Source organism: Protomyctophum bolini (assembly GCF_963924005.1).
Source record: "Protomyctophum bolini genome assembly, chromosome: 10".
NCBI lineage: Eukaryota > Metazoa > Chordata > Actinopteri > Myctophiformes > Myctophidae > Protomyctophum > Protomyctophum bolini.
In genome coordinates, this window is record NC_137871.1 from 22,819,682 (window position 1) to 22,827,181 (window position 7,500).

General features: G+C 43.3%; 1 protein-coding gene across 1 annotated transcript in view; it reads right to left on the minus strand.

Moving 5' to 3' along the window:
• tenm2a (teneurin transmembrane protein 2a) overlaps positions 1–7,500 on the minus strand; it is a 135,712-nt gene that overhangs the window by 90,699 nt on the left and 37,513 nt on the right. The window lies entirely within an intron of this gene.

Sequence of the window (7,500 nt, forward strand, 5' to 3'; positions counted from 1 at the left end):
AAAAATTACCTTGAAATTGTACTGTATTTCAAGGTACAGTATTTGACTATATGTATACTTTCCACCACGTCAGGCTTGGCAGCACTTGTAGTACACCTCTGTTCAACACAGACAGACAACCACGCAACAACGGCTGAACAACACCAAATACTGTACATCCAAAAGACTGTTGTTAACTGTTCCATCTCTGACTCATTCAAAGCAAAACACCAATCTGGGCACCAGTTCTACCAGTACAATTTGTAGAAATGAACACATCATACGGAGCAAATAAAAGAAAAACAACACATCAACACTTCTGGTGCCGCCGAATCTTTCAGAATAAAGGCGCTAGAGCAGTGGTTTTCAACCAGTGGTCCGGGGACCACCAGTGGTCCTTTACCCCCAAACACGTGAAGCGAAATTGCCACATCACGCTATAAGTCTGATCTCCCTTTAGAAGCGTTAATATTGTACCACGAGATACATGATGAAGTCAGAAATGAGTACAGAACATCGGCGTTCTGATCAATCTGCGCGGATGCAGCGTAGAGTCAGAGAAAATGGGGGGTTTTGTCAGGCCGCAAACAAGGAAGTAATGGGTGCGTGAAACAGGTTGGGAGGGGCTGAGCAAGGCACAGCCTAGCAACGGCCGCTTAAAAAAAAAGCCATGGTTTTATTTGATAGGTCGCGTGTGGCCGTCCAGGGCATCAGACATGTTTAATAAGAAGACGGGAAAACAAAGGTATGCTTTCATTATATCTGGTCTTAGTATTTGACACTATTGTATTTTTGTGTACTTTCTACTATTACTTTAATAATAAATAATTACTGTGTGACTCAATTTAATTTCAGCCCGAGTTTAGGCATGTTTATCCATGTGTACTGCAGTATATTTATGTATGCATGTGTGTGTGCACTCATGTGACATTGTTGGAACGTGTGTGTTGCGTGAAGCAGTGGCCTGGAGCTCAAGACCATGAACTTCACCTGCAGGAAAATAAAGGATAATTTTTTATCAGCTTGCAGAGCTGATAAATGTTCGGACATTCTACCCTATAGTCACGTGGTCTATAGTAGTGGTGGAGTGACGAGATTTTCATGATGCCTCTAAGCCAATGGGAGACTAGCCCTATACGGCCAATGGATAAGGGATCTCTTAAAGGCAATGGCACGTGGACTGGTGATTGGTTTAATTATTTTAACGCCCAAACCACACCTATGCATAATATAACGGGTAACGGAGGTGTTTTAGGGCTAGGGGTAACCAAAATACCAACTTTAGTGGGGGAACACCCCTTCCCCACTGCTGAATCCCAAAACAGTGTATTTAGAAAGATCAGACGAAAATGGAGCCCTAAGTCCGCTCTCCTCTGCCCCATCGCACCATGACTAGAGACTGCAAACGCGACTACAGAAAGTGCCACTAAGGTACAATATGAGAATGGAATGCAAGCTGATATACAGTATAATGATTTGAGTCATGAAGATAATCTTAGCTCCATAGTCGTCCGTGTGTTTCAACAGGAATTGCTGAATTTACTGACGCAAACAAGCTGTCCAACAGGGATTGTCAGAATAACTTCAAAGCAAAGCCATTTGCAAGGCTCCACAGGGGGGTTTGGGAGTTAATGGAAAAGTTGCAAAACACAAGTATTCGCCAAAGTATAAAACGCTTTCACATGCAGACCCGGACCGGCTTTTTGGAGCTGCTTTTGACAGTTCCCCATTTGCTTGTTAGCAACAAGGGGATGGTAAAAAGCCAACAGGGAAGTAAAAATTCCGTGCATGTCCAAGTCACAATGCTTTTGGGGAAGTTAAATGAGGACGATATTTTCCCCTCACATTCCTCCCTCTTTTATTTGTCTGCTGGTGATTTATATTACCATATGTCAACATGCAGCTTCCCAAGACGCCACAGCCTCTACAGATTCTATGAGGCATCATCACTGGTGTAAAGTAACTATACATTTACTTAAGTAGGCCTACTGTACTTAAGTATACTGTTTTGACCTGAGATCAGATACAAAAAATGTCTTCTACATCCTGACAGTTTTCTGAAAAAGCTATGTTTCTATGTCAGTGGTTCTTCGATTTTTTCAAAAATAGCAGATCTACAAGCTCATAGCGCGCCACTCGGTGGCGCGCTATGAGCTTGTAGATCTGCTATTTTTCAATAGCTAAATTATAACATAAAGCTAACACCAAAAGGGGTTCCCACCCAAAATGGGTTAAGTACTGTTTTGAGTATTTTCAATTTCCAATACGTTTACTTCTACTCCACTGCATCTCAGAGGCAAATATTGCACTTTTACTCCACTACATTTATTTGAAAACTTTAGTTACTAGTTACTTTGTAGATTTTGATTGCGACGGCAGGTCGCATTTACTATGAAACCGTACATTTTTGTCCGTCAGTGTATCACTCAAAATCCGTGCCCAGGTCTCGTGACATCACGTGACATCATCAGGGATGGAGATCCCTGATGTCATAGTAAATGTGACCTGCTGTCGCAATTAAGCCCATATATGGAGAAATTGGAGATCCCTGATGTCATCAATATTGGCCAGCAACTCTACATCTGACCTCAAACCTCATCTCTCCATATCCATATATGGATATATGTCAGAACCTGTTCTGACATTCCATAATTCCCCAATCCCCATCCATCCTTCCTCTTCGATGTCTCTCTTTTGACTCATACCTGTCCATTACCTGAGTTATCAACAGGCACGAAAAAATCTCTCTTTGCCAGGAGAAGGGACTTTGCCATGAAAGCACCCCATGTTGACATTACATTTATCTCTCACTGCAACAAACAGACTGCAATGATAAATAATGAAATTATGAATGAATAACTTGCGGTGTAACATTGCGTGCATTCATTTTAGCAGGGCCCACACGGTTATAGGATTGCATTCCATTGTACTGAACGGTATGTGTATAAACTATAAAGCGAATGCTTTCAAATTGACACACTATATTGTGATGTGGCTGTGAATGCCCGCGAAGACAGCCCTCGAGACTAAACACACGAGAGGAAATCCAATGAAAAAACACTTCACCGCATGAAGCGTGTATATATATATAAATATATATATAAATATATATATAAATATATATATATATATATATATAGCACCAGAGTGCTCTAGCAAGAGTGAGACCTTGTAAATGAAGATGGTGGTGACGGACAATGAAAGAAAGCATATTACGTGTGTTAAGTACATTCAAGGCTATAGCTCAGATATTCATCAGCTGTATTCGACAGCAAACAGGTCCGTGTTATACCGAACGAACGAGTGGCTGTAGCCACACCAAGAACACGTAATGCATCAAGAGATATTTAGAGCACCGTGGTGTCTGTAAAGCCCCCCCCCCCCCCCCCCCCCCCCGCCGTATGTTTTGTGTGTGTGTGTGTGCGTGCGTGCGTGCGTGCGTGCGTGCGTGTAATGCTCCACAGAGGATGGGTCTGTCTGAGTGCCCAAGGCTAGGGGCCTTGATCCGCTTTGGAGGACACAGATATTGCTCTCAAGGGCACTCCATTGGGATATATGCACACATGCAGGTGTATGAACGCACAGAATGCACAGAATGTATGAACACTTCAGAATACACATGAGGATAGACTTTAGGTTTTCTATAAAGCTATTTGTGCAGTGCTACATTGAACTCTCTCACACACACACACACACAGTTTCAAATGTTCTACAAATGTATAATACAACTTTTTGTTTCCCCTCAGTCCGGTCAATGTTACATCGCGCATGGGTATTGAACCTTGGCACAGGAAGCATCTGACCAAGGAAGATGATTTTTTTGGGGGCATAATTAGAAAGACAAAATAATAAAAATCTTCTTTCTAATGATTTGTTCAGCCCCCCAAAAATTGTTTATTGTTATGATTTGTCAACTCGGCTGTAGGCTTTGTCAGAGGATTTTACATGTATTTAAATAAATACTTTTTGAAACTATGGGAAACAAATCAATGGTGAATTATTTCCTGGTGCCCCGTCGTTCTGAAAGGGGGCGGGACTCTATACAGGGCTGAAGTGGTTAATGTATGTTTTGTAATAATAATCCAAATCTACAAAGTTAGTAGTAAGTATTCAAATTAATGTGGTCAAGTAAAAGTGCAACATTGCATCCGAGATGTGGGGGACACCTGGGGGTCTAATGTTAACTTGGACACATACAAAACAGAAAACTGAAAAAAGTAAAAAAAAATCATGACACATCTTTAAAGCGGGGCTGACACGCCTCTCGGGAAGCTATTAAGGCTATTAACGCTAGCATCTAGATTGTGACGTACTTACGGGCCAGCTCAATTTGACCAATAAAATTGATCTTGTATCTGGTCTAAATGTCAGAGCGGCTCTGGGCTCTGCGAGTTAGCGTTCCTGGTGGCTATCAACTCATGCTAGTGGTTTTGAGGCCACCTTCAGCCTCATAGCTGGGTAAAAGTTTGGTGGAAAAATTACTTTTTTGCTACAAAAAACTCGCCAGAATGACACCGAGTTGACGTCCAAGTTTTAGGGAAAACTGTTGCATAATCGCAATTCCGCGCGACGGGCTCCATCGTACCCATCTTGTCTATCTGTCTCCCCCCCGCTGACACGCCCTCAGCCGGCTAAGTGCTGAACAGGGCTCACGGAGCCCTGGAGCTTCACGTAACGTTACCACTGCCAGGCTGTGACTACTCTAGCAAAACTGCGCCGGCCTCTCCACCTCTCTCTCTCTCTCTCTCTCTCACACACACACACACACACACACACACACACTCTCTCACTCTCTCTCTCTCTCTCTCTCTCTCTCTCTCTCTCACACACACACACGCACACACACCGATATAGGGGCGGTCTCTCTCTCTCTCTCTCACACACACACACACCAAGTTGATTCTATCGGTATGTTTTAGCCTGTGTGTATAGCTGTTGTGAACGCGAAGAGTTGTGTTTATTATTTACCAAGAAGAGCATCGGCTCTATCCGTCATCCATTGCAACTGCAAGACGGCGAGACGCGGTGTGTGTGTGTGAGAGAGAGAGAGAGAGAGAGAGAGAGAGAGAGACTATAGCTGGCCTGCTGCAGGGCAGGCAGTGAAGGTTCCTTCCTTCCTTGTGTTTGCAACATGGGGCTGCATGAATGAATGAGTGACAGCTCGTTACGTCTAATGCTCTACTGAATGAAGTGGAGGCTTTCCCAGCTATAGCCCTGTACCAAGCAGTTTTAGAGAAAATATTTTTATTTTTAAGACTGTGACCGCGGGTGACTATACCATTAAAAAACAACCGCTGTTCTGGTACGGCAGACTAGCCTGCTAGCCCCATAATGCGCCCTCTCCCTCTGCTACAGAATGAGCGGAGGGAGAGGGCACATATGGGACATATGCATACCTGCATGAATGGGACATGGGGATCCGTAATCATCATGAATTGGGGCCGACACGGTTACTTACAGTGACTCATAATACCCAATTACGGATTACCCATACAATGTTTTTCACTCGTGAATTCTGTAGACAGTCTTGCCTACGTCAATTCCAAGGACAGGGCAGAGAGCGATCGGCTCGACTATAATGAATAAATTGGACAGAGCAGCAGTAATTGGAATAAATAAATGCATGTTGTCTTGTGTTCTTATCTTCTCGGGGCTATTGTTAATGCATGTTCAAAATCAATCAGCAATTTGACCTAAATATTCCCATTTCATATTTATATTATGGCGACGAGTAGTCACTCATGACGGACAATCTGACATAATATAGGCAATGAAACGGTCAGTAAAGTGGAATGAATCACAGCATTATATCGCCCCTTGCTGCAGAACAAAGCAGACATTTTAATACTGTATTGAATAGTTTTTGTGCTTGTTACAGTTCTACAAAGTACAAACTATTAATTTAATACAGTTTTCGGACTCGGTGAGTTGTCTCCCTCTGAGACCCTAAAGAGAGAGAGAGAGAGAGAGATATACGGAGGGAGAAAAAAAAAAAAAAACCACCCCCACCTCCTCTCGCAATCTCCCCGTTCTGAAGTGCCTTGTGTCCCGGCCAGAGTTCAAGGCTTACCGCGGCCCGCGATTCTCATGAATTCATTATGCATAAACAAACATTTCACATGTTCAAACAATGTTGTGTGTGTGTGTGTGTGTGTGTGTGTGTCTGCGTGTGTGTGTGTGTGTGTGTGTGTGTGTGTGTGTGTGTGAGAGAGAGAGAGAGAGAGAGAGAGAGAGGCGTCCCCCGTGTGTGCTTGTGCAGCCTGCACGAACCCGGCGGTGAGAGCCTGAGAGGGGGCTCAGACGGACTAGTCACGCGAAATTGCGATTATGTAACAGTTTACCCTAAAACGTACACGTCAACTCAATGTCATTGTAAGGAATAAATAAAAGCAATAAAATAATTTTTTAATGATATTTTCACCTAGTATGACGCAAAAGGTTACCTCAAAACCACTAGCCTTTACTGCGCTAGCCACTCAGCTCGGCTAGATGCTAGGTCACGTCAGAGCCTGAGATATAGTCACGTGTCGTTTGAAACTGTTTTCATTCAGACCACGTGATGTACCTTATCAGCAATGTTAATCTCGGGCTTTGACACTCCCCCTTTAAGTACAGCACTTAAGTAAATGCATTTAGTTAACTTTCCACCAGGCACTGGATATTTGGCTGAGCTGAGCTGCGTATGGCCACGGGGAGAGTGAATGTATAACCCACCACGTAACCCGCAGAGAATATCACATACAATAATAGTGAAATAAACATAAGCTTCTGCTAGATTCCACATTGTCGCTCTCGGCAGCAGAATCCCTGTACTGTATCTCTGTTCAATAAATTAATGCTATTATTGGTCATCCTCGAAGTATAGCACAAAAAGCACATCTATATAAAAGGGTATGTCAAATATTGTCCGATATGCCAATTCATGAACGAGATACCATGGGCGATGCAACTCCCAACTAATGCGTACCTGTTCACAGATTCACATTGCCTGTATAAACTGTGGAAAGATGTGGAGCAACTCAGGTGAGCTATATATATATACTGTATATATATATATATATATATATATACACACAGGTATGGTCTTATTTTGAATAATGAATGCAGAGGTGTTGACAGGTTGTTTTTTTACTGCTGATGCCATACTTTCCTCAGATTCCCCATCTGTTGACTCTGGTCTCTGGGGGATGGGGGGGAGGTCAATACAGAGTCACAGTGACACATCTGCTTCCTCTAGGACACACACACGCGCAGGCGCGTGCACACACACACACACGCACGCACGCAAACGCAAGCACAGATTTGAAGTTGAGGAGGAAATCAATTCGACATCCCCCCTCACAGACACTCACTCTTCTGCACTCTCTCTCTTTATCTCTGTCTTCCTCTCTCTCTCTCTCTCTCTCTCTCTCTCTCTCTCTCTCTCTCTCTCTCTCTCTCTCTCTCTCTCTCTCTCTCTCTCTCTCTCATCGTTTCCATGTTAAATTCGACTTCTTGGTTGATTAGCAATCTCATCATTTC